Source organism: Bos grunniens, chromosome 15, assembly GCF_055505025.1.
Source record: "Bos grunniens cultivar Pamir isolate PY7600 chromosome 15, Bosgru_T2T1.0, whole genome shotgun sequence".
Classification (NCBI taxonomy): domain Eukaryota; kingdom Metazoa; phylum Chordata; class Mammalia; order Artiodactyla; family Bovidae; genus Bos; species Bos grunniens.
In genome coordinates this window covers 61,235,522-61,262,473 of record NC_141179.1, presented here as the reverse complement: position 1 = coordinate 61,262,473, position 26,952 = coordinate 61,235,522, and the positions used below count along the sequence as shown (strand labels likewise).

Below are 26,952 nucleotides of genomic sequence, written 5' to 3'. Positions count from 1 at the left end.
TGGCATAATTGTTACTAAACTTGTATTACATATCAAATAAATGATACATCTTGGAGAGAAGGGAGGCTTAAGTAGGAGCAAATCTATCTTTATATTTTTATTAGAATGCAAGAATTTTGCACATTAACTGGAAGAGATGTTAAAAGTAAACACAGTTCCCTGGAGAGAATGTGTGTGTGTGTGTGTGTGTGTGTGTGTGTGTGCTGTGCGCGCGCATATGTGTGTATGTACAAGTAAATTGTCAACGTTGTTAGTAATCGTGCAGTGATGGGAAAAGTTGGCATTTTGAAGTATTTACTATGTAAGAACTAATGAATTTGAGCAGTTGTTTATTCAGTGCTTTAATAGCATTTCATGTCTTTGGATTCCATAGCTGTTGTTTTTTAAAAATTGTAAGAAATATTATGTAGAAAAAAGAAAGTGAATTATTTAATAGAATATAGGTCACAATTTTATCTTGGATTTAATTAAAGTTTATTTTTAACTGGAAATTAACTTTTAAAAAGGCTGCAGGGGCCTTTAGAAATTGATTATATTTTATTATTAATTTTGGGAAGATGTGACATCAAATGTCTAACAATAATGGAAGAAATGAAATCAGAGAAACTGTAACAAACTTTGTTCACAGATAACAGGACTGGAATTTTCTTTACTTTTTTTTTTTCCTTTGCACTACTTTATATGCTGGAGATTGAGAAAGACTTCATACTGTGAATGTTTACAAATGTAACAGTTCAATGACAATCATTGGAAGAATGATTTCTTAGTCTTATTTTATTGTTCTCTTATTTTCTTTGTGTAAGACAAATGGCCACACAGATAGCAGCACATGATTCCCTTCTTTTTTAAAATCTCAATAATTGATCTGCAAAGGGACTATGAAGTCAAATTTAGCAAATGAATCTTTTGAAATTGGTCTGTTAACAATGATGCTTCTGAAACCATACTATTTTATATATTCTTCTGCCTTTAAAGCCAGAATAATTTAACCAAAGTTAATGCATGCACTGAAAGAATTCTTGAAGAAATAAGATGCCCAGCAGCTACAGTGATTATGGCTTAAGAGCTTTCTATTAAATGTGCAACATAAATGCTAGATTTACTAAGTTTATTTATTTGTGCAGCGACTTAAGGGCAGAATGTGGGGATTCACCTCAGAATTCAGCATTCTATTTGCTCAGATTGATAGAACTGGTGTCAAAACATTGGGTTTCCACATCACCATCATTATCATTTTTATGAAAGGAATTTATGACACTTAAAACTGAATTTAACTCACGACAAGGTGCTCTAGAATGTGAGGTAACAGCTAGTGATGTGACTTATATTGTTAAGTTATCAAGAGATGTAGGTTAGCAAACTCAGAATGCATGAGGCCTTATTCTCCAATATTTTAACTTCTGTTCTTTATAAAATGGTTGTTCTGAGGTCTGGGGGGAAAATGCTATGGAAGGTATCTCAGCACATAATGAACTCTGACAACTGTGACTTTAAAAAAAAAAAAAAAAAGAGCTAGAGTAGCTTTTCTCAAGACTTATAACCCCAGGTCATCATTTGATAATAACATAAATCTTATCTCTCTTTTAATGATACTTAAAATTCAAAGTAAATTCAATGTTGGATTTAAAACCCAAGTTTTATCCCCTTCTCCACCACTATAGAGGTACACCTTTCAAGAACACCTTTTGGAGAATGAAGAACAGCGGCAGTGGGGGAGTATGGGGGTCAGTTGAATGTGCAGACCAAAAATCTCTAGTGGACAACAGAGTTACAGAGCAAGGAAATGCCATCTTGTAACAAGACTTCCAAGGTGGCATTTTAATATATTTTGGATTTAGAGCAAAAAATGTAGCAAACATTAGACTAGGGTAACACTGTTCAGGTTGGTCACCGTTCATTTGGGAAGGTTTCTCTGTTCATCTCTGCCCCTCCAGTTTCCTCTTACTGAAAAAGAGGACACGTGGTGCATTTGTTATGTCACAGAGTTTTTACAGAAGGCAAATGAGAACATGTGAAAACTCTGAAATGCAGAGTTCCGTATAAATGCCTGATGTTACGTCTGCAGTGCTTCATGCTCCTCTGGGAGAAAAAGAGGTTTAGAACCCTTGAGTTACATGGTTTATTAGGATATTGTAAAAATCATGGATAGTTTCTTTAATTTTGAGCTCCTTATAAGCAGATGGTTTGCAGACACAAGATAGCCTGTCATTGAATGATTACTTCAGTTTCTTCTCTTGGGGGAGGATCCCAGGCATGTTGTGGTATAAATAATTGGCTCTGTGGACAAGATACCATGTATCTTTTGCTGTACCCAACAAGGTCAGATTATATCTTAAAATAGTTTAAATGTAACTGTGGCATTGGTTGTTTATTGACCATGCTATAATAGCAATAGCAATGATTTGGCTGTTGAGAAAATGTATTTTGTTGGTTCTACAGCATCTCCTTTTTAAATCTGAAAAGTTACATTAAATTGTATTGATATGTAATGGAGTTGGTAATTCTGAGAATCCAGAATTTAGGAAATTCTGTAATATAGTCATTTAGGGACCCTAAGCGTTGTTTCTTTATCTTAAATGGTTTTCTTAAGGGTCACGAAGTGACAGCAGGGGCTTCCAAACCAAATATTTCTAGGTTATCACTAAATGTTTGTTTGTGCTTTTCTTCCTGCAAGACACATTTATTTTAGGATGTCAGGATCTTGATTCCACACTAGGAAGGAAGCATTTAAGCCTTCAAGACTTGTATAGGAACACTTTGGTGTGGAACAGTTCCCTTATAGAGAATGTGTGAAGGTAGAGTCCTCAGTGCAGCTGAGTTTTTTCTTTTCAAATCACAGCTAGACAAAGTTCTTTAGTACCATTTGTGAATGTTTTATACTAAAATATGCTTCTAGGGGTTATTTGTAACTGATTTAGCAAACGGTATTTTCTTCAAGGCCACCATACACATTTGATTGTAACATAAAAGAAAGGTGACCCCATTTAGAGATTTGAATTCTTGGGATCTGGGATCCTTTTGTTGCTTTTTAGATGATAATAAATGTTACCAAAAGTACAATGTTTGAGGGTTATCCTAATCAGAGTCTTTTCAAGGGTAGATGCATTGTTCTCTTTTGCAAATCCTTGTGAAGGAAACAGTTATGCATAACAGTTATGGGAGAAACAGGGGATTTAAATACTCCTTTGATTTTCTGTGAAAAGGGAGCTTGTGGGTTCCTGAGGTGTGTGACAGCTGGTTTAGGGGTCCAGAGTCAACTTGTTGACTGTGGGCACATCATTTCTAGTCCCTGATTCTCAGGTTTTTGTTTTTAAATGTACAGTCAGGTGACTAGGCTACATGTCAAGCTAATTTAGTGTTTTCTTCAATTCCACAGAATGTTGGTGCTGGAAGGAATTAAATGATAATGTAGCCCAATCAAATGATAATGTATCCCTCAACTCATATCAGCCTTGGTTTTATAGTTAAGTAGTAAGAACAAAACAGTTTTTAAATCTCCCTGTTAGGTTAAATGCAGAACCAGGAGTTTCAAATTTAGCTTTAGAGTGTGAACTAAACCAAATAAATTGGGTTTATGTTGAAGCTATTTATTCTAGCAACTTCTAAAGCAAAGAGATTCACTTATTAAAAAATAACTCCTCAGTCTCCAGTTGAATACACATGGTGAAAGTTGGTAAGTAAACATTTTGATTTCTTGCTTTGTTACAGTACAGTCTTGTCAGTAAACAGTGTGCCAACCTGTGCTGGGGAACTCATTTTATGCTTAGACACATGTAGTGTTTCACAAGTGCTGCTGCTTTCCTTGTCAAATTTGTTTTAAACAGGATCGCCGAAGCTCTGAAAACCTTCATTAAGCATGTGTTGAAATAGAATTCAATATATGGAATAAGAAATATCTAAGGAAAATACTCTGAGTTACATACATACATATATACTTTTTTCCCCATTTTTTTGGAAGTCAACATTAACCAGTGAAAAATTATTTTTAATTGCATCGGAATCATAAACATTAGCACCTCCATGTCGCAAGAGAATCAGGCAGGGTTGTTGATTTTCAGATTGTGATACATCTTCAGCACTAACATTGCAGCTATTCCTTGGTAAAGTAGGAAATAAATACACCTCGGTTCAGTTTACATTTTTAAGTGAACGTGTGATATTCTTATGCACACGATGCAGAGTGTAACATCCCTCTCTTATTATTATTTTTTTTTTTATTGATACAGTTTAGAATGATTACGGGTTGTCATTCAGTGACAAAGGGGCCTGTTCCAGGAAATCTTCCTGACCCAAAAGCCATTTTGAATTCTGCAAGGGACATTTGGTGTGAACAAAAGGTACCTCTTGGTTTTCCTGCCTGAAAAGAAGCTTGACTCAAAACACAGAGTTCCTCAGGCCAATGTTTTCACCACTACAGGTTAGAAGACAATCCTATTTTCTAGGATGGAGATCAAAAAGATCTGTTTGAAAGAAGGTTGATGGAGTGGTTTGTGTTTAAGATTGAAGGGACCAGACCTGTTTATTCAGTAAGTGGGAATATGTACTTTTGAAATGTGAATTAAGATTAGGACTGTGATATGAGTGTTATTTCTGACTTAGTTTTCTGTTTCCATAGCATCCCTAATTTCTCATTAGTGTCTTCCCAAAGTATGCTAATACATATTAGACCATATGACTCAACTGGAGGTTCAGAAAATATGGTTACTTTATGGTAAATAAATTAATCCAGAGTATGAGTTAAGTGATTTGAAAAACAGCACATACTGAATGAGCTGCAGCTCTGAGTGAGACCCTAGCACATCCCCTTTCAGGCCTGTAGGTAATACTATGTGGAATTGGTGTATAAGGCAAGTGATGTGCTAAATAAGAAGTTAAAATCCTATGGATGGAGGAGCCTGGTAGGCTGCATGGGGACGCTGAGGGTTGGACATAACTGAGCGACTTCCCTTTCACTTTTCACTTTCATGCATTAGAGAAGGAAGTGGCAACCCACTCCAGTGTTCTTGCCTGGAGAATCCCAGGGACAGGGGAGCCTGGTGGGCTGCCGTCTATGGGGTTGCACAGAATCGGACATGACTGAGGCGACTTAGCAGCAGCAGCAGCAGGAAAGAATAGTTCCACATTCTTTTGTCATGGTGTTGCTGATCTGCAATTCAGTTTTTAATCCATTTGCTATCATTGGTATCTGTGAAGGAGAATTTGTATCTTGAGTACTAGGAACTAAGTGATAGTTGACCCACAGATATTCAACTTTTGCTTCCTGACCTGCAAATTATCTATTGTACAGATTTTCCATAGCCAGTTTCTCATTTGAGGCTGGCTTTACTCAAACTCAGAACCATTGTCTCCCATTAAACAGCCAGTCTAGAAATACAATATCATAAAAAGAAAGCAATGCAGTACAAAGAATCAAAAAAATATACAGAAATCAGAAAGCCAAGAAAACCCTATCTGGGAAGCCAAGTCTATTGTTCAGATCAATGTATCACATAGGTTAGAGTGAAGTATGGAGGATTTAGGGGTATCTTTTGTCATGGCTTCTCACCAGTAGCAGAGATAACTAAGTGGTGACTGTCATGGTGGATGACATAAAGCAGAGATAAGTCACTGGAAGAATATACATTGTGAACATTTTCTGTGAAGACAGTGGAAATCCCAACATACTTTTGTTGTTCCGTCACTAAGTCATGTCCGACTCTTTGCGACCTTATGGACTGCAGCCCGCCAGGCTTCTCTGCCCCTCACTACTCCCAAAGTTTGCCCAACTTCATGTCTACTGAACTGGTGATACTATCCAACCATCTCACCCTTTGCTGCCCTCTTCTCCTTTTGCCTTCAGTCTTTCTCAGCATCAGGGTCTTTTCCAATGAGTCAGCTGTTTGCATCAGGTGGCCAAAGTATTGGAGCTTCTTTAACAACTTACTTTAACAATGATCTTAACAGGAATTTGTAGGAATAATTAATAAACATGGAAAATATGCTGTCTTTTTCCAGTGTTTGGTATTATGTGGAAATGCACTTGGATTGTTTTTGATGATTCTGTAGACCAGAGACATATGTTTAAAGCCAAAGAGCATGAAGGCATTTTTATCCACAGTAAGCTACTTGCTGTTGAGGAGTTAATCAGTCACCTCTTAAATCAGTCAAAGTACTTAAATAAATATCCCCTGTGGATATCACCTAAAGTTGTGTCAATGCTGAGCCAAAGAATTATGTTTGTTTTAGCATAATTAGATTTATATATTCATATGTTTATATATATCATATGTGTCATTTTCTGCCTTTATTCTGGCAAAGATATATAAGCAAATGAATGGTCTGAGGCACTAAAAAAAACTTGTTAAAGTGAAATGACAATATGTAAATATCATGTGTTTGGGGAAATGGTAACACTTAAGGGTAGAAGAGTCTTCATACTCTACATTGGATTTTTATGCTATACAGCCACTGTGGTATTAGGGTTAAGCTCTGAGCCATTCCACTGGGTAAGAAGATGTGGAGTTCATTGTCAAGCAAGGTGTTTATATTTTATGGAACATTGTAAAATGTCTATTTTACTCTTCATGGACATTGTATAAAGGATGTATATAAACTGGACTATATGGAAACTGGACTATACGGCTCCGCAGATCTACTCTGTGCTCTCTAGAAGTAGATTGACTTGAACTTGCATTTTTGTTGTACCTGTTGTTTGTCCTTAATTCTCGTAGATTCAGTTATAGGATTAAAAGTGTCAGGTTATTTTTTGTTTTTGCTTTGGTGAATGTTCTAGTATCTTTCAGCCTCTGAGGGCACTCACATACAAAACTGGAAAGTGGAAAGTTCTGTATCTTTCAGAGACCAGGCCTGTATTCTCTGAACTCTCTCAGTGATAGAGGCCACGTTTGTTAACATGGACGATGCATGCAATTCTGTTTATAAACTTAATTCACTCATACCTGAATAGACTGGTGATTCTCCTCCCTGGAGAGCACTAGCGGTGTTGATGGCACCTGAGCGAGTCTTTTTTTCTCCTTCAATTGGTAGGGATCATGAGCCAAATGAGGCTTTCATTTGCTATCAGGCAGGGTAGGAAATAATTAATGAAGCTCCTCCTGGACTGAAATCTATCGAAAGGTGATGGAATCTCTAGAGATGTAGTAAGATTTTATATTTATGTGTGTTTTTTTTGTTTTTCTTGCAATTTCTTGTCAGTGTCTTATTGGCATTACTATTGGAAGATAGATTTTAGTTTTTGGGTAGTTTACCTAATATTAACAGGACTTTGATAAGAAAATAGAGACTGTGAGTTCTACATTATCTTATTAGCTTCAAGAGTATCTCTGATTAAATACTTTTAGAAATTAATTTGAGATTTGGAGATTGCAGTATCTATCTAGAGCCATTTATTTGGAGGGAGAGTTATCCCATAAATAATGATTCATTTATTCAGATTTTGTGAGAGGATAATGTTTTTCTTCTCTTTATTGTGTCTTTTCCACATTTTATTTAAATTTATGATTATATTTAAATTGGTGGATATAAATGTTTATCTTCCAGCAGACCAGGTGAAATAGTTGGTTATGAATGACTAGAGAATGACAAGAATGTTTGATGATCTGTTTTGCAGCTTTGGCTGTTAAATGATCTAGAAACTGATTTCAGTATATTTGAAACATGACATAGGGAAATACATATATAAAATAATACCATCTAGATGACAGAGAAGGAGTGCTAGGAATAAATTTTCCTTCTGGGTTTAGAAATCTCAGAGTTCTTGACCTGTTTCTTCCAGACCTGATGCAGCCAATGAGAAGCTAGTAAACTGCTTTTTTTTTTTTTTCCTTGCAGTAGCAGCAGGATATAAGAAGGATGGGAACTAAGGGGGAGATAAGGAAGTGAGAGGGAGGGGTAAGGGACAAAGAGTTATGCCTAAATGAAGTCATTAATTGGATGGCAAAAATAGCTAGGTCAGTCTAAACAGTACTTTGTTTGATAGTGCTGCCTACTAATATGTGTTAACCCAATAAATACAGAAAAGTGAGTTTATCACTTGGTATTGGTACCAGACCTAGTAGGCCTGTGTTTGTACAGGTCACAATACCCTAATTCCCTTTGCTCCTAGTCTTTGAGAGCACTCACATTCAAAACCATAAATCTGTTGCTGAGAATTAAAGCTATCTGTCTTATTAAACTCACCCTTCCCTTCAGAACAAGGGATTCTTTCACGTCCTCAGACGATTACCAGTTGGGCAATTACTATATTTCACAGGGAATAATTCCCTCCTCTCACCTCACTCCCTCATCCTAATACAGAATGTTATTGTGGTAGGGTATTAAAACCAGTACAGAATTAAGCAACCAATTGAAGCCCTGGGAGTGAATGTCACTAATACAGAGCTGAATGATGTGTTTATGTTGGTTAATGCCGGTGTGCAATTCTTAGAGGAATGAAAAAAAAAAATCATAAAATCTGTGCAGCAACAAAATTAGAACTCCTTGCTGCTGTCATATGCTCCTTGCTGATTTAGCTGCTGCTCATCCACAGAGAAGAGGTGTTATTTCACTACTAGAATTCACATACTTCACAAGCTGCAAGGCAGTGTGACAAACAGTGGAGAAAGGGTTAGATTGGACAGATGAAGATGAAGTAATGTACAGTATTTTAAGGTGAGAATTGTCTTGTGTCACCAGAGTATATTTACGCATTCAAGGGACTAAAGTGACTCTTTGGAGGGGAAAGGTTACTTAGGAATTACTGTTTCTCTTTTGTTTGTCCATGGTATCACTGTTGGAGATCAGTCTAGCATGGGATAAATCCTGCTGTCATTGCTAAAATAAGCTGAAAATAATATGCTGGAAACACTTTTTTTTGGTTTGTTTGTTTCTGTTATGTAAAGCTGTAGTTACGTTATAAGCTTTGCAAGAGAGATTAGAAAGTCATTCGACTTTCAAAAATTTTACTGCATCCCTAAAGAATTTGAAAAGGAAATAGAAGATTCTAATATAAGTTCCAACCAAGTATAAACTGGTTCCAGATAAACTGTTCAAAGCTTTCCTTTTTAGTTTCCTCTTTGAGTTTCCCCCCTCAGTTGTTAGGCCTGTTGCTTTTAAACAGCAGAGATCGACATGTAAAATGCTTGGCACCCCCTCGCTTTTGTTTCAACAAAAGCCCAAATTGGGAATGCTTCTGCCATCCCAGGTTCACAGATTTCTCAGGGAAAGCTTTTTTTGTATGATCTAGGTAGATGTCTTCCCATTTTATAAATCAGGTCATGCCAGTGCATACCCAGAAAGCTTCTATGATCACCTGAAATGTGAGACTGTTAGGTTCAGTTATTATGGTTAGGTTATTTTCTGCCTATTACAGAACAGCTGGGATTTTAGAAACAGCTGGATGATTAGTTGTGTATTTTCCTTTTTTTTTTCACCCAGATGCTTTATTACTGTGTAGAAACAACCCCAGTGTGGAATGAGCTGGGAGTATAATAGCAAAAATGTTGCTTTGATGCCACCGTTGTTATTAGGAACATAATGAAGAAAATTAAGGGCAAACAGTTTTGACTGTAGTTTACTTTAAAAGCATGTTGTTAGAAGCAATGCACTCATTTCCATTCCTGGACAAAGCAACTGATTTACCAACTTTTTAAATGGCTCTCGCGATAGTCCTCAGGCTGCTGAAGTTCTGCTTTGGCTGTTACATTTTACTTGCTTAAGGGGAAATGTCTACACAGGAGGAGACATCACCTGAGTTTTCCATTCACTGTTGGCAAGGGGAGCTGACAGAGCAGGCAGGCTCCGGTCCTCTCACTCACCAGGGTCTATTTTTAGATTGGTCCCTTTGTGACTAACTTCAGCCCTAACTAGAGGGGTTGAAATTCGAAGACAACACCATGTTTTATTATGAACATTTGCAGGTTTATAAAACTGTTTGGAATTGTGAAAGGGACACATTTAATTCAGGCGCTGTTTGTTGGTTCCTCATCCAGGGCTAAAATTAGAATAACTTCTTTTCTTTCACCAATTATTTTTTTCAAAAGAGGTTTGTTAAGCTCTCATTAAGTGGCTGGGCTGTGCTTGCATTCCAGTCTCTAAATGGACTAACACTTCAGAGAATCACAGTCTACCTAGAAGGATTTTTGAATTAAGGAAAGATTGATTCTTGTTTATTATTACTATTACCCCCTCTCTTCCCACTAGAATCTATATGTGTGACTGGGTCTGATTTCTCTTTAGAGAATAAATTGCCAAGGTATCATGCGTTATTAATATTTTTATAAATTCTATCTCGTGTCTGTAAAGTGCTTCCATTTCTGCAATAGCTTCTATTTAAACTGCATAGTAAATGGGACCAGATTCAACTGGCCAATTTTTCAGGATTCTTGCTCATATAATAATAATTTTCAGTGCTTTCAAACAGTAATCACCTCTACAAAGAGTATTTACTTATTTTAATTCCCAGAATTTATATTTCTTCTATTCGATAACATGTGATTATAACTCAGGAGGAGAGAGGCAAAGATTTGACAGAAATAATAAACATCTGTGAAACAGTAAACAATAATTGTATTTTTTAATGCCAAAGTAGATTTTTTTCTAGGACCATGGTTTTTTGTTCCACAAAAAAACAGTTGTTAAGCACATCTGTATGTTCCTTTTTCCTTGGGACTAATATGAGTGTCACTGATGGTGCATTTTCAGATTTTGACTTGAGTAAAGACCGGAGTTCTTTGAATAAATGTAAAAAAGATTGTGCTTCTTATGCACTAGCTACCTAGGCAAGCCAGATGAGACTGCGTCAATTACATATCTAAATCAGGGCAGTTGAGGCCGCTGTTCAGAATATTTCTGAGATGCCTTCTGTCTGCATTGCTTAGATCACATAAGTGTTTGCTCAAATGTCTATTTGCTTTCAAGGTGCTGTCTTGATTTCTTTCTCTTGGAATTAAGGCTGTCACATTTGAAGTTCGGTTGTAGTAACATGTTTAGCTTTCTACATCTAGCTTTAACTTCTTCAGAACAACTCAAACTTCTATGAGATTTATCTTCAGGAACATCATTTTTTATTTTCTGAGTGTTTCAGAACATACGTTAGAGACCTTGGATTTTAGTCTTCATTCAAGTCAAACAACCATTATTTTTAATTGAAGCTGCTTCTGATTTGAAGCCAAAACAATTGGTCGGGTCAGTTAAAGGAAGAAAAAAAAGCCAAGTTGATGTCTGGCATTGTGAGATCACTGATTCAATTCTGCTTCTTAAAAGTCATTAGTATGAAATGCATCCTAGATTCTTTTTAAATTTGGGGAGTTTTCAAGTACTATCTGTCCTGTCAGGGAAATACCTTTCATTATAAAACCATTATTTTGTGGGATTTTCTTCTTTTTTTTTCTCTTTTTACTTGAGCAAATTGCAGCTATTCCTGTCCCTTAGCAATAGGACATTCTGCACACTTAAAAGCAAACAAAGCCATGGTTTATGTGATTTCTTAAAACTAACATGGTTTTCCCTTCACAATGTTTCCTGAAAGTATTTGAAACTTTTAAAAGGTATAGTTTAGCCTAAATTAGCAAAATACATAGTTAATATTTGACGATTTTTAGCCAAATAGCTGAGTTGCTCATTATTTACTGTGAAGAAGGAGAGGACTCTTACAATTTTTTTTACCACATTAGATATTGGAAATGAAAATACACATATTTATTTATAATTTCTGGAAGAGACTGAAGGTAACAGCAAAATGTTTTGTGTGGTTCATTCAGAAGTCCTTAAACAGAAGCCAATTGCACTGAAAATATATCAGATTTATCTATACCTAACAAGAGAATGTAATTTAGAAACGTGATATTACATTAAGTAGGTTGTATTTCTGAAATTTTAAAATAAATTCATATTATATAACATTACCTATATTTAGAGCCTTTAAAAATACACACTAAATAGTCTAATGGGTGTGTGTGAATGTTCTCAGAATAGAGTTTGACAATTTAAAAGCCTATTTCCCTGGAAGAGCTATATGTTTGCAGAAGAAAAGTTACTTTATGTACACATTTGAATATAAATATATGACTCAAATTGTAACTTTTATTTTAGATCTTGATCTTAAATTTGGTTTAAGGTATCAACTGGATAGTTTCTGTGACATTAAATAATCATTAATTATTTGTTTCTATTAGAATAAAACTTTACCTTAAAAATAAGAGGGACTAATAATTTGTACAGATTGACCCCTACAGAATTAGTACATAAAACAAACATTTCTTTTTTCACTGCTCATGTAGATACATTTCTCAGTAATTACGTTTTTCTGCTTTTTAAAAATTCAAAACTAACATTATTTAACTAAGTATTTATTGCAATCTACTCATGCTCTTTGTCAAAACCTGACTATATGTCATAGGAGAAATAAACCTCTTGGCCCCCACAGAGTAGTTTTAAAAGCATCTTGTAATAAAACTCTCACCAGAAAGATGATTCCATGGTAGATATTCAAGGACAGTATTATACGCAGCTCTAGGGTCATTTAATGGAAAGTACAACTTAGTGATTCAATTTCACTTAAAAAAGGAAAAGAAGCCTATATTCTTATCAAGTCGAATGTTCATAGGTCCAATCTTTTAAATCAGTGGATGGTCAAATGAAAAATTGGGGGTGAGGTATAGATAGTTTTGCTATTAAATAAAATAACATTTTAATTTTAAATTTAGTTCCATTCTTACCTCAAAACAAATTCTAATTATAGGAGATGCTTAGTTTTCTAACTGGCAGATAACAAGAGCAAGAAGTTCAAGTCAGATTAATCAGAATAAGCAGAATTTGCTTTTTGTGGTGTTTATGCTTGTGGCTATAACACAAACTGATTATCTTATAATTTGTATCATTTGCATATTAATATCATATTTTAATAACTTCCAGTGAAAGTTATAATTAGTAATTTCCAGGGAAGCCTAGGTGGTAAATTTAGGCTGTGTGCATTGTAGCCAGCTACCATTTAGCAGATGCACAGACATGGTCATAGAGTTTGCTACTGTCTACATCACTATTAGTACTGTAAACATATTTGTGCTGAAAGCTTATTTTTCATTTCTTCCTTAGGTTCTCAGAGAAGAGTGTTTATTTTTTATTTAATTTAAGAAAATCATTATTTTTTTAGGAGAATGTATTGACTCTGTCCGTGAAATGGAGATCATGTGGCAATAGAGTGTGGGAGAAGTAGTTGTATATTTTTCATAGTTTTGGCCACTTAGGTTGTCTGTTCATTTCCAAATCAAAACTTACATATAATTTTCCTTGATTGGATAAAGTGGTTGATGTCTGCTTCTTATCCATGTGAAGTGGTTTAAAAGAAAGTCATACACAGCTGAGAAAAGAGTCATCATTTGTATTCATACTAGGGGAAGATAAGCTTCATACTTAAGCCTGTCTTGTGCTACTACTTAATGACATGGGAAACTCAAGGGGATGTGGTGTGCCCCATGCATTCCAGCAAATTGTAAGAGGTTCTGGAATCATTTGAATTGTGCCTTTATCTTGATGAGGTTGACCAAAGTATTTATTCATTGCTTTTGTAGAGGCTGTGCAGATGCTTTCATATATTTTTTAAAAGTACTATTGAAGTCTGTTTATTTCATGCTTATATTTCAGAGTATAATATAATGATCACATGCAACCATGAGGGCATATGATCAATAACAAAAAGAATAATAGTTACATAGTTAAGGCCCAAGGAGTTATTTAAAATATTTTTTAAACTAAAATAATATTCTCAATATATAGAATAGAGAAAAGGCGAGGGGGTGTTTTGTTATTCTAACTCTAACTCCTTTTTTCCTATGCATTGTTATCCTACCTCATTATAATTATAATATATTTATAATCTGAGTTGTGTTTTTTCCTGATCATAATATCATTAGCTTTTCCTTAGTGTCACTACTTAGTTTTTTATTATTCTTTTATATTTTGCATGATTTTGTGTCTGCACCATAAGCTGTCAAATCATTGTGCATAGTTTTCTTGTTCATTTCAGTATGATGTCTAATTTTTAGATTGCTTTATTTATTTAATTTTAAATAAAACTAATATCTTCCTGAATATAATATTTTTTAAAAAGTTACTATTTTTTTAAAACTAGCTTCACAATAGTAGCTGTTTTTTTAAATAAAGAGATTTTAATTTTAAATGCTATTGCAGTCTTTTCCAATATAATATGTTAAAAATAAATCTAGTGGGGTAAGAAATAAATTTTGAAAATAATTTATTTGCTGTTCTCTACAGTTTAGCAAACATTAGTCATTTTACTATTATCAATAATGTAGTGGCTATATACTGACCTTAGCTTTGCCTATTCATATAGCAAATTGTTTTAGATGATAAATATTGCTTGAGCAGCTCATGACAAAGTGGTGCACATTAGTTCTCTGCTCTCCTATTGTAATCAGACTCCTGTACCTTTTCATTTGGTTTTTGGTGATCAAGATAATTATATATTTAGCCCCTAGTATCCACGAGAGATTGGTTCCAGGACTCCCATCAGACACCAAATCCAATAATTCTTAAGTCCTTTGTATAAAATGGTGTAGTATTTGCATATAATCTACACACACCCTCATATACTTTAAATCATTCCTTGATTACTTATAATACCTAATACAATGTAAATGTTGTGGTCAGAGTTGTGCATACAATGTAAGTGCTACGTTAATCGTTGTCAGCGTGTGGCAAATTCAAGTTTTGCTTCTTTTGGAATTTGCTAGAATTTTTTTTCCCCAAATATTTTTGATCCACGGTTGGTTGAATCCAAGGATGTGGAATCCATGGATATGGAGGCCCAACTGTACCTCTTTGTTTATTACCTGAAGGACTTGCCTTCAGCTCTCTAATCTCTCTTAACCCTATCATCACTCAAGCCTTTCATCAGTCCTTAAGACAACATACTCTCCTGAACTCCTGATCTCTGTGTGGCTTGTGAATGATTTCATGGTAATTGCATCATGGGATATTTAATAACAGGGGATAGGTTTTATCTCCAGCTCCATTTCTTCTCTTTCTCTTCTCTTTTTTCTTCTTTTCCTTCAATTCCTTTTCTTCTCTCTCTCTCTTTCTCCATTGAATATCTAGCTTTTCAGATGAAAACAGTTTGAGAACTGTTGAGATTCAAGCCAAGCAGTCTGTCTCTGTAAGAGAACTGAGCTATGTAAACTATTGAATTCTACAGAGATTAAATGTTATATTCTTATGGTAGTTGTCTCTGGAAATAATACAGGTTATTCCTGGGAATATTAATTCCTGCCCTTGAGGAATAATCTCTGTTTGATGAACTTCTTGAATTCAGTATTTTAATGAAAAAAACTAGGGGTGGGGAATAGGAATGGATGATTTTTTTTCTTCTTTTCCTTGGCAGTTAAAAGCACATTTTTAGCTACTTTTTCCAGGACTCCTAAGTGGATTTATGAAATTTTTGAAAAATTGCTGATTTTAAACTCTGAGCTCATAACGCTTGTTTCTTATTATCTGCTTATCTTTGGAAATACTGGTTTTGGGGAATTTAGCTGTTTCTACTTATTCCTGGAGCCCCCTCTTGCTTTAGGAAGAAATAGTAGAAATGAGCAAGTTTTTTTTTTTTTTTTTAAGGTTTGAAACAACTTGTAGTATCTCATGGACAGCTTGCTTACTACATTTCTTCTATTGTACCTTTCAGAGAGAGAAGTCTTGGTATCTTAAGCCATAACTATGGGGTTTAAGGGTCAATTGTTCCAATAAAAAGGCAGTAAAGCCAGAAACCAAATCTTGGTTTCTAGAACAAACAAGTAAACAAAGAAATTAGAACATTTTAATTTACTAAGTGAAACAGTGAGATTATGAATAATGCTTACATTTTTGAACATTTACTAGTTGTGTTTGGGGATAATTTCTGTGCACTGGCATGGTTGTACCAATTATTTAAATGCCGAAATGTTGTTTGTACTGATTGGTACCCAGCAGACTCTCTGGAGCTTACCAAGTGCCCCAAAGTCTTGGCTCCTCCCTTCAAATCTCTTCAAGATCCATGAATTAAACTCCTGGAATGTCAGGGGCCCTCTAAAACTCAGCCCAACTGCTAAGGCTATGATTTATCTTAATTGTTCATGCTTTATCAGTTGTAAGTATATTTAAATATCATTCCTGATGTGAGACCAGTCTTCAGGTGATCCAGTAGTTCTAGCATTTCTGGATTTTGTTTCTAGTTCTGATATCAACTTTAGCTGCAGGTATTGTAGATCTACTTCTTCTATGCCTTAGTCTATCCATTTGCACCAGGGTCTGAGGAAACCAGACTCATAGAAACAGGAAACAGGAAATCAATCGCTCAGTCGTGTCCTAGTCTTTGCGACCCCATAGACTGTAGCCCACCAGGCTCATCTGTCCATGGGATTCTCCAGGCAAGAATACTGGAGTGGGTTGCCATTTCCTTCTCCAGGGGAATCTTCCTGACCCAGGGATCAAACCCAGGTCTCTCACATTGCAGGCAGATGCTTTAACCTCTGAGCCACCAGGGAAGTCCCAGGGAAGACTCATAGAAAGGATGGACAAACACCAGTTGGAATTTGTCTAGTGATCAAAGGTTTTAATTATACCTTGGTTTACATGTTAGTATGTAGATCAATTAGCATTTTCTGCGTATCAGGCCAAAACCTAGTGGCTGAAAACAACAGACAGTTATTCGGCATGATTTTGTAGGGTGACAATTTGGATTAAGTTCCACTGGTTGGTTTTTATTCTGGTCTTACCAAAGATCCTACATATGAGTGCAGTTAGCTGAGTGGACTACTTCTGGCCGATTGATCCCAGATGGCCTCAAACACATATTTTAAATTAATGGGGGTGATCAATCCATGTGCCTCCAGCATTTATTAGTAGCAGGACAATCTGTGCTTCTTCACATGGCAGCTGGGTTCCAAAAGCAGCAAAAGAAGGCAAACATGAGGTAAGCACTTCTCAAACCTCTGCTTACATCTTCTTTGCCAACATCCCATTATCCAAACAAGATACATGGCCAAGCCCAGATTCAAGGGAGTGGAGAAACAGAGTTCTCTTTGTGATTAGAGAAGTTTTGGCCATTTTTCAGTTGATGACAACATGACCAAATTTCTTCTGATAGAGAATCTATCCCAGAACATGGGAATTCCCTGGAGGTCCAGTTGGTAGGATTCCACACGTTCACTGCTGGGGTGCCGGTTCAATCCCTGATTAGGGAACTAAGATCCTGCAAGCCATGTGGCCTAGCCGCCTGCCCCCCAAAACAACAACAACAACAAAAATGTATCCCAGAACAAATAGCTGTCCTTGTCTATAGAGAGAATGCATGGGAAAAAGAATATTTTAATTTAGCTCACTTTTGAAACTCTCTTCTGTCTAGTGTACTTTGGGACATTTATGGACTCTGGGTTATATGTGCTTGTGAAGGAAGTAGTTTATAACAAGTGCCTTAAAGTTATTTTTTTATCTCTTACTTTAAAAAATTTTTTTCTTTCTGAGAAAATTATAAGCTTTGAGAGATAAAGGATTGATTGCTTCTTTTGGTATTCTTTCCCAGTCTGGTAGCCTGCACATAACGTTATTCTCTAATCCATAGTCTCCACTGACTAGACATAGACAAGAATTTCATGTTAAGTGTAATTATATCATTTTATTATGTTTACTTGTGGTTCAGTGCTTTTTAGCAGTTGTTTGAAAGAATTATTTGAAAAATGAATCTTTGCATTAGCTTGAGCTACTTATTTGTGCCTTGAATTTTGAGCCAAGAACACTGGTTTCTACTGTGAATGTAAAGTTTATTTCTTGTGAAATCTGATAAGGAGTGTCAAACTTTGGATCTGTTGTTCTACATGCAGCACACATGAATTTCAATTCTGTCAGCTGCCAGTGAAACATCTGGTATTAAAATGTGTTCAATTTGATATCTGTTGAGTGAAGTATTAATCTTGCAATAAGTTTTCAAGTGATTTCAGAGTATTCTTTCTGGCTACTTACTGATACCAATAATAGTTATGTTAAACTTGGTACTTTTCTTGCCATGTTATAGTAGATGTCTAGCAGTCACAGAACAAGGAAGCTAATATTTTTTCTAATGTGCCTGTGAGAAAATGACTTAAGAATGACTATATTTTTGCCCCTCCCTATGGTATTAAGATGCTTTTCCAAATGTGTTTGATAATCTTTCTATCCGCAAATCATATAATGTTACAGAGACTTTGGAAAGTACTGTCGGTGGAACAGATAAATCTATGTATTTGGAAAAGTTCTCATCACTACCCATAGTCATATAATAATCAGTTCCATTCAGTTGTCCAGTCTTGTCTACTCTTTGTGACCCCATGGACTACAGCCTGGGGAAGATCACAAAAATTATAAGTGTATATTTAATGAAAGAAGATAGTAGTAGTCAAAACCTAAATTTACATTCTGTTTCATTTTATAACATTTATCTTGCTTGTCATAAAAGGAACACATACTATTTTTATAGGTCATTTTTTATGTGTGCTCTTTGCCCAGTGATGTGATGGCTAATATTTCAAAGCAAAAGAAAAAATATTCAGGATCCAGAGGTGACAGGGACCAGGATTGAAAGATCTGGAAGAACTTTCAATTTGGCATATTTGTCAAAAATGGCTGGACAGACTTATACTTTTGTATCCTGTGACATGCTGCTGGTACTTTCAGACATCTTTTAATATCACTATAAAATGTGAAAAGTCGCAATCCAAAAGCAAGAGTGGAGTAAGAAGCTGTTTTATCGGACCACCTATTGCTGCAGTGCAGTCGTCTACACTGACTGCCCAATTCATGTCCATGCCTCAGTCTTTTCCCTTCTGATGGAGGAAACTGTTGAATTTTGGACCTCTCACTTATCCAATAGTTGTGAAAGAGCTGAACCAATCAGTAGGTGAAGCAGTCAGGAAATAGGCCCCACCATGCAACTCTACCTCATTAATTCTGTTATGGCAAATGTTAAATGCTTGCTAACTTATCTTGGAAAATATGGCAAAATTAAACCCATATCTATTTTTTCTATTATTTTTAAGAAATCATCTCTATTGAGGTGTATATAGCATTTGTAAAATAAGTAGTGCCCACTTAAATGTAGAAGTCAATGAATTTTGACAAATGTATATACCTGTGAATCCACCACTACAGTCAAGATGCAGACATCTGATCCTTGCCTCCAGCACCAATGAAATATGCATTTTGTCACTATAGATTAGTTTTGCAATTTCTAGAATTTTGTATGAATGGAATCATACACTATGGACTCCTGTTTTTGGTTACTTTTCCTTAGCCTCATGTTTGTGATTTATCCGTGTTGTTGCATTTATCAGTCAGCAGTTGGTTTCTTTTTATTGCTGAGTACAATTTCGTTGTATGGACGTACCACATTTTCTTTAATCCATTCACCTCTTGAAGGATATTTAGGTTTTTTAAACTGTGTTTTGTTGACTTTTTTCCACCAAGTTTTGTTCTTGGTGTCATCTGCTAATAGTTTCATGTCCTTAAACCTAAATTTATTCATCCTTTGTTAATTTACTCTACTAATTAGATATACACTTTATACACTATAAGAAACCAATCTAGGATTAAAAATTTATATAGGATATGTAAGTGGAATTGCTTAATATTTAAAAAAAATATTTCTTAATGATTTCTTTCCTGAATGAATTTTCTTCTAATCAAGAATGTATAGTCATTTTTTCCAGAGGTCACTTTTATCTCTGGGCCGTTTCTGTCACTTTGTTGGCAGCAGTGATGAGGATTTCCCTAGAAATATATGCTGACATATAGGTAGACCAGAAGTGTGCTGACAGAGCCCTTCCTTGCTTCAAAAAACAGTATATGGCAATTAGAGTGATTTCAGTTATAAAAGTTGATTAATGGAATGTAGTGTTTTCTATATTCCCCACTTGAAATACAAACTCTGAGCTTTCCATAAGTTTTTTTTTTTTTTAAAGTAACAGCCTTCTTCTAGAAGTTACGCTTATGAACTGTAGCCTCTCCACTAAGAATTTAAAATTTTAAATTCACATTTTAATTCCTATTCTCTCTTTCTCTCCAGTTCTCTTTCTTCTGTATTTTCCATCTGCATTTATAGTTCTCTCTTTTTCTTCCTTTTCCCCTCTAGCCACAGATTCTCCAAGGAAGGACTGAGCACCACAAGAGAAACTCTGCTTTGTTTTCACCATCTTGCCTATGAAATTTTGCTTTCCTAACTCAGAATTCTCAAAGATGTTGCTGGAGTGAGCTCTGTATCTTATACCCTGGCAAAGCTCCTAGAACTGGTCGCAGTGGGATTTCTGTTTTAGAAACTGCCTTAAGATCTTTGTAGCATCATTCAGTTTGCTTTCCTAAAAGAATTTCAGCCAAATTCATTTCCTTGAAATGTTTTGCCAAAGTACATGACCACTTCATCAGTGTAAAGATTATGTATATAAAATGCAAATATGTGTATGTATATACTTGAATATATACATATATATATATATATACACACTTACACAAACTAATTAAGCCACTGAAGCACCTTCCTTTTATACCCCCAGAGCACTTCCTTTTTCCCACTCAGTTGCTTTGACAGCACTGACTGTGTAAGGCTCCTGGGACTCTCATTACATTTCATGTTCAAATAATCATGTATTTTTTACCTTAGTCATAATGATATAACAATTAGGCAGTGTACTTCTGTTTTAAAAATTTTTATTTATTGTATCGAAGTATAGTTGATTTGCAGTGTTGTGTTCAAGTGGAACGTAACTGCTTTACAATGTTACATTAATTTCTTCTGTACAACAGGCAGCTGCACTTCTGATTTCAACTGCAGATCTGAACTGTGGTGAACCAGTTGGTTAAGTGGATGGAGGGGTGAATGGAGTGGTGGGAGAGGTATGGGAAAGACATTCTTATAGGTCAGGGTGGGTTGTCTATGAGTATTAATAAAAGAAAATTGCCAGTTTTAATTTGATTTACAACCATGTTAGCAATCGCTCTTACAGCGGGGAGAAAATACATCAGACTTTGCATGTGGACATTTAAGGGTCTTATAAAATTGTTATAATTTGACAAGTGTCACTGATTTTAAAATTTAAGAAGACCACTCATAGTATATCGTATAATCGTTCATTAATCCAGTCGTCAGCTAATATTTAGTGAGCATTTACTATATGAAGACTCCTGTGCTGGGTCAGTGGCATGGATGAAACATACTCTTCTTTTTTGGTATTAAAAAAAGATGTATACAGAAGTAGAACCACAACACTTGACTTTCTTCTTCAAAAGGTTACATCTGACATCCATTTAAATCTTTGTTTTTCTCATCATCTTCTGCAAGTCTTTATTATTAATAGACTGGGGCTTAAGTTTCAATGAGGCATACACTTGACTTCAATGTATATTCAGATCAAAGTCTTTGTCATTAATTCATTAATTTATCATTAAAAAAACTCTTAGTGAGTACCTATAGGCACTCATTACTTGCCAACAAATATTTGATGTTCTGGAGATGCACAGAGATCAGGAAGATACTCATTCTTACCCTTGAGCTTACAGTCTTGTGAGAGAGGCTAATTTGGGAAAAAATCATGTTGGTCATTGTGAGACATGTAAATGGGAGTATATATCAGTGCTGTGGAAATCTTAAATTTGTCGTTGACTTTGTTGACTTGACATTTCTTTTATACCAGATCTTTATGAAAACTAATGGAGGGAGGAAAACTGATTTTGTCAGCTAACACAGTCTGCTGCTTTAGGAACATTTCTGTTCAGAGGAAAGCACAAACTTTGCTATTTTTATTTTAGACTGCTGCATATATGTATTTGGATTTAATAATTGTTAAATTTTGTAGATTTAATATTTTTTAAATTTTGTAGCTTATTTTTGAAATAATGGTCCTATTGAAAAGAAGCATTTTATATTTCATATTTAGAGAGATGATGCGAGAAATTGATTGGAATCAAGTGAAAGCAGGGATATTCTTACATATGATGAAATATTTTCTTTGCAGAAGATTCTAAAATTGGATATTGACATTTACAATGGAGGGGTCATGTTTTTCCATGACTTCTTCATGTCTCTCTAACTTGATATTTTGTTAGCTGATTATTATATTGCTCCTAGAGATATAACTTTGGTTGTCTCTCAGCATCTATTAGCATATGTCTCTTGCAACAGTTAGAATTTCACTTATGGCCTTTTGCTCTTCTAAGTAATTGAATTAAATGAGGAAGCATCTAATCAATTGCTGTGCCTTATTTCCCTTCTCTGTCTCTCTTTCTCACCCCCACACCCCCACACACACATGCACAAAATATAATATGAGCTTCAGTCAAGTAATAGTAATACAATTCTTCCCATAGGAAGTATCTAGGTAAATGGATCAATTAAGCATTTGTTTTTAAGTTGCTGCTCTTGGCTTCTGGGTGATGGCTTTAATACAAAGTATTGCCTGTTTGAGTCTCAAATGGAACAGAGGTTGTCTGATACATTGTAGACTGTGGCTGACTGCTCTGATGTGGAGTCTAATGAGAAGGCTGACCTCATATTTCATGATTGTGGCATGAATTTGTCTCTGAATTAAATCAGAAAAATGGTTTCAGTTCCTCTCTCTGAAGAACAGTATGTAATACTAACTAATCTTGTCTTGCCTTCCTCCTCCATGGCTTCCCACCTTTGGGAAGGAGGTAAGAAGGCAGAAGACAGAGTCATTGAAATCAGAATATGCCTCAACCAAGATAACACATACAAAGTGACTAAGTGCTTAGTATTTGTTTATTGTTGTGATTATTATTTTCATTACTCCACTTTTACATGAACATCTCATGATTATAGGATTGAGTAATTTAAGTATTGATACTATTCCTCATAATCATAAGCAATAGAAAAATTTTCACTTTTGAATATATCAATTGACAAGTGTAAGAAAGATAACATAATATTTCCATATTTTTGTGGTATATCTGATACAAATGGTACTGAAGCATATTCAAGGCTGTGTTAGTTTTCTGTTACCACAGATTTGTGTCTTGAAACAACACAAATTTATTATCTTACAATTATGGAGATCAGAGTTTCTACAATCAAGAAATCAGCAGAGTTGCATTCCTTCTAGAGGCTCCGGTGGAGGACCTACTTCCTTGCCTCTTCCAGCTTTTAGGGGCTTCCCACATCCCTAGGCTCCTGGCCCTCTTCCATCTTCACAGCCAGCAGTTGCATCACTCCAGCCTCCACTTCACCTCTTCTCTGACTCTGACCCTTTCAACTCATGCTTATGTGGATTCTGTGATTGCATTGAGCCCATCTGGATAATCTCCCATCTCAAAATCTTTTACTGTATCACATCTACAAAATTTCTCACACATTCTGGGAATCAGGATGTGAATATATTGGGGGTTCATGATTGTTCCTGAGAGGTCTTCCCTGGTGGCTGAGATGGTAAAGAATCTGCCTGCAATGCAGGAGACCCAAGTTCAGTCCATGGGTCAGGAAGATCCCCTGGAGAATGGAATGGCAACCCACTCCAGTATTGCCTGGAGAATTCCATGGACAGAGGAGCCTGGTGGGCTACAGTCCCTGGAGTTGCAAAGAATCAAACATGACTGAGTGACTAACACTTCACACATTTTCCCTGATCAAAGTTCTGGTGAAAACCATGACCATTACTTGTTGAGTAGAATCATGGGACTTTAGATCTAAAAGTTACATTAGATCAGTCATTTTAGAGATGAAGTAACTAAAACTTGGTAAATAAGGATTATACTACCTGGGGCTAAACCTAGGTCTTATATCTCTAATCAGATAACTTTTCCAGTTTGTATGCAGCATTTCTTAGCACTGTGCCCATTGTCCAATTAATTACTTTTTTAAAATTAAGAAGCCATATTATAAAATTCTAAATAATTTTAGACTGAATTTTAAGCCACTTTCAAATCTCAAGGCAGTTTATCCTCTTGGACTTCATTTTGACACAGTTATCAAAAGAGCTGGCTATTTCAAAATTAGTGTAGAGACTTGTTTATTAAAGGGAAAAATACTTAAGGCACTCCCAAGAAGCTTATCAAATTTATAACTGTGGGTCCAGCTGAAATAGTGAAACTCAGAATTCTTCCTCTTTAGAGGGGAAAAATATGATCTTTGTGAATGATTCTCACCATTCAGACCACAATTAAGAAGCTTCCATATAAAAAAAGATAAACAATTGATTTTTATGAAAAGTGGGCCTGATTAGAGCAATGTTATTGCTTATTTTGATAGACTATTTAATGGACTGTTGAGAAAACTCCCAGTACCATTTAATTTCCTATGTTTCATCTGTGTAGTGTGTCAGGATGCTATAGTCAATCAGAATAGTGTGTTCTTATGTACAACATACATGGTTTTTATGGAGCTCATCCAAGGATAAATTAGAAACTGGCTTGCTGCCTCTATTTCATTTTTCTTTTTTACTCTTTTTGAAGTTTGAATTTTTACAGTCTACAGAGATACATTTAGTCATTTTGATGCTGTTTTATTTTCTGGGCAGGATTTTAGAAGATGCCCTGAAAGATAGACAATTAATCTTGTCGTTTGTATTCAGTAGACATTACCTAACCAAATAAGCAAGGGTGTATTGAGCATCTCATATGTTCAGATAACCATGCTGGGGTTGGTTATCAAGATGAGTTAGATATAATTCTTTATAATGGGATAGCCATCAACTTCAGATTCAACCTAAGTTCCTATCTTCTATCTGTTGTTTAGACACTAAGTCATATCTGACTCTTTTGTGACCTCATGATCTGTAGCCCACCAGGCATCTCTGTCCAGGGGATTTCCCAGGCAAGAATTCTGGAGTAGGTTGCCATTCCCTCTCTGGGGGGATCTTCTCAATCCAGAGATCCAACCTGCATCTCATGCTTGGCAGGCAGATTCTTTACCACTGAGCCACCACAGCCCTTAGTAAAAGTCAGACTGTGAGCAAAGCCTTCTTTGAACTTCCAGAAATGTGAAAATGAGACCTATCTCCCAGGGGGGTTTACAAGGATTAATTGTGGTAATGCATGTGAAAACACCAAATACAGTACCTTGGGCAGAGCGAGTGATTTACCAAATGTTAGTTTCCATCTTCAAAGAGCTCACAGCCTAGTAGAAAAGATGAGCTATCTATAAATAACTGTAATATAAGGCAGAAGTGAGAAGTGGCACGAGAGAGGTCCAGCCAGATAAGGAGCTGTTGGAGGTCAGACATGAATTTTGTTATGGGGATGAGAGAAGGTTTCTTGGAGTATTTTCATGGCATCTTAGCTAGCCCTTAAAAAGGGAAGAAAATTTAGACACGTCAAGATACAGGCCCTGTGATTTGTGCTTTTATCTCCTGGTTGATCTTCCACTAGCTTGCTTTCTGTGCATTATCCGGTGCTCAGGTTTTCTCTGACTTCTGGCTGTGCTCGTATATCATTCAGAATTAATATATTTTCCTGCAATGGCACGCTGTCTGGTCTGATGCTTTTACACTTTTTAGAATTTTATCTCACGTAAATAAAATAACTTTATCTGTTTCTAGGAGTCATTTTTTCCTCTGAAATAATTTCTGATAGCAAGATGGATCCAATTAGAGTAATTTCCTGTGGTTGGTGGGCAAAGATCTATGCTAGTTTTGGGGGAAGCTCTTGAAGGGAATTGTTCATGACCCTTGCAATCCAAGTTTTCTTTCAGAGAAAAAGCAATTGTCAGATTTGTTTTTCTTTTCGGTGTGTGATTCTGGATTTCCTCGCCATTGTTGCCCACACAACTCGTTTCATTTATGATGCTGCATCGTAGTCCCTCATAATAGCAGTGCAGCCTCCATTGACCTCTGCACTTCACTGAAGACCTGATTTAGAAAATTGCATAAGCCGTGGATCAGCTGTTTGGAGTTACTCCTTTCTAGTGACTTACAAATTTGTACTAGATTAAGAGTCCCAGATGTGGCTTTTCCTCCTTATTTACCTCCAAAGTCATGTAGCCTCTACCAAAATTGATTCAAGATCTCTCACTTACCTTTACTCTTGTGAATGTTTGAGTGATCATATTTTCTGAATCAAAAGTTGGAATATATTATATAGAATCCAATTTAAGGGCCGATTTTATCATATATGTATGTGTGTGTGTGTGTGTGTTGTGTGCATAGCTCAAACCTGGTTGGTTGCTATACCATTTTTTACTATTAAGGACCCTTTTCTCCTTTTCAGATGTCAGTTAAAAAAAATTAGTTTCCTTTAAATTGCAACACTGAATTTTGGCCCCAAAGTGGATAACTTTGATTAGAATATAAGGTATTAAGAGTTCTTAATTATTAATAGCTGTTAATAATAATCATGATATAAGAGGATGTATTTAGATTTGGGGGAATGTTCAGATAAGTGACTGTATGGTTGTTTATTCCTGGTTCATAACAAGGCATATCTGAGGGCTGTATTCCTTTTGATTTGGGATCAAACAATTGTTTGCTGATGGGCTTGGCCTTCCTTTCTTGGCTGGTGATTCTCTGCCCTTAAAAAGAATCACAGTCTCTGAGATCTTAGTGCTAAGGATTCAGAGGGGCAACATCTGCCTCCCCAGATGGGAGCCTGTCATTTTATTTTGTTCTTTTCATGTTTGGGATCCAACAAGTAGGGTTTTGTGGACAGAGAAGGGACTCTACCTTTAATCCTAACATCAGGTGTTGCTTATATGAGTGAGTAGATTAGTGGTGTCTGGGTTATAGAGTAGGTTTCTCTGAAGGACCTGGCTGCTCTCAGTTACTGGTTCAAGTTTTGCCTTCGGCTAACTGTCCAGAAGGTAAAAGTAAAAATAAGTGAAAGGTTGGGGCTTTGTGAAATTTTTAGAACCCACTAGAAATGTCTTTTGGGAGAGACGGAAATTTGGAAACTTGCTAAGAAAATGTGTGAATCCATATAACCGGGTTGTGACACGTTCGAGGGTGGAAGACTTGGGTG

The 26,952-nt window shown here is 35.8% G+C and overlaps 1 protein-coding gene across 2 annotated transcripts in view; it reads left to right on the top strand.

The window, feature by feature from the left end:
• Positions 1-26,952, top strand: part of KCNA4 (potassium voltage-gated channel subfamily A member 4) — a 318,801-nt gene that overhangs the window by 7,912 nt on the left and 283,937 nt on the right. Inside the window, exon 2 of one of the 2 annotated variants that reach the window (XM_086338600.1) lies at positions 1-26,794. This exon is cut by the window's left edge and continues 2,885 nt beyond it. The gene's annotated coding sequence lies outside the window, so the exon portion shown is untranslated. The other variant, XM_086338599.1, reaches the window with a different exon arrangement.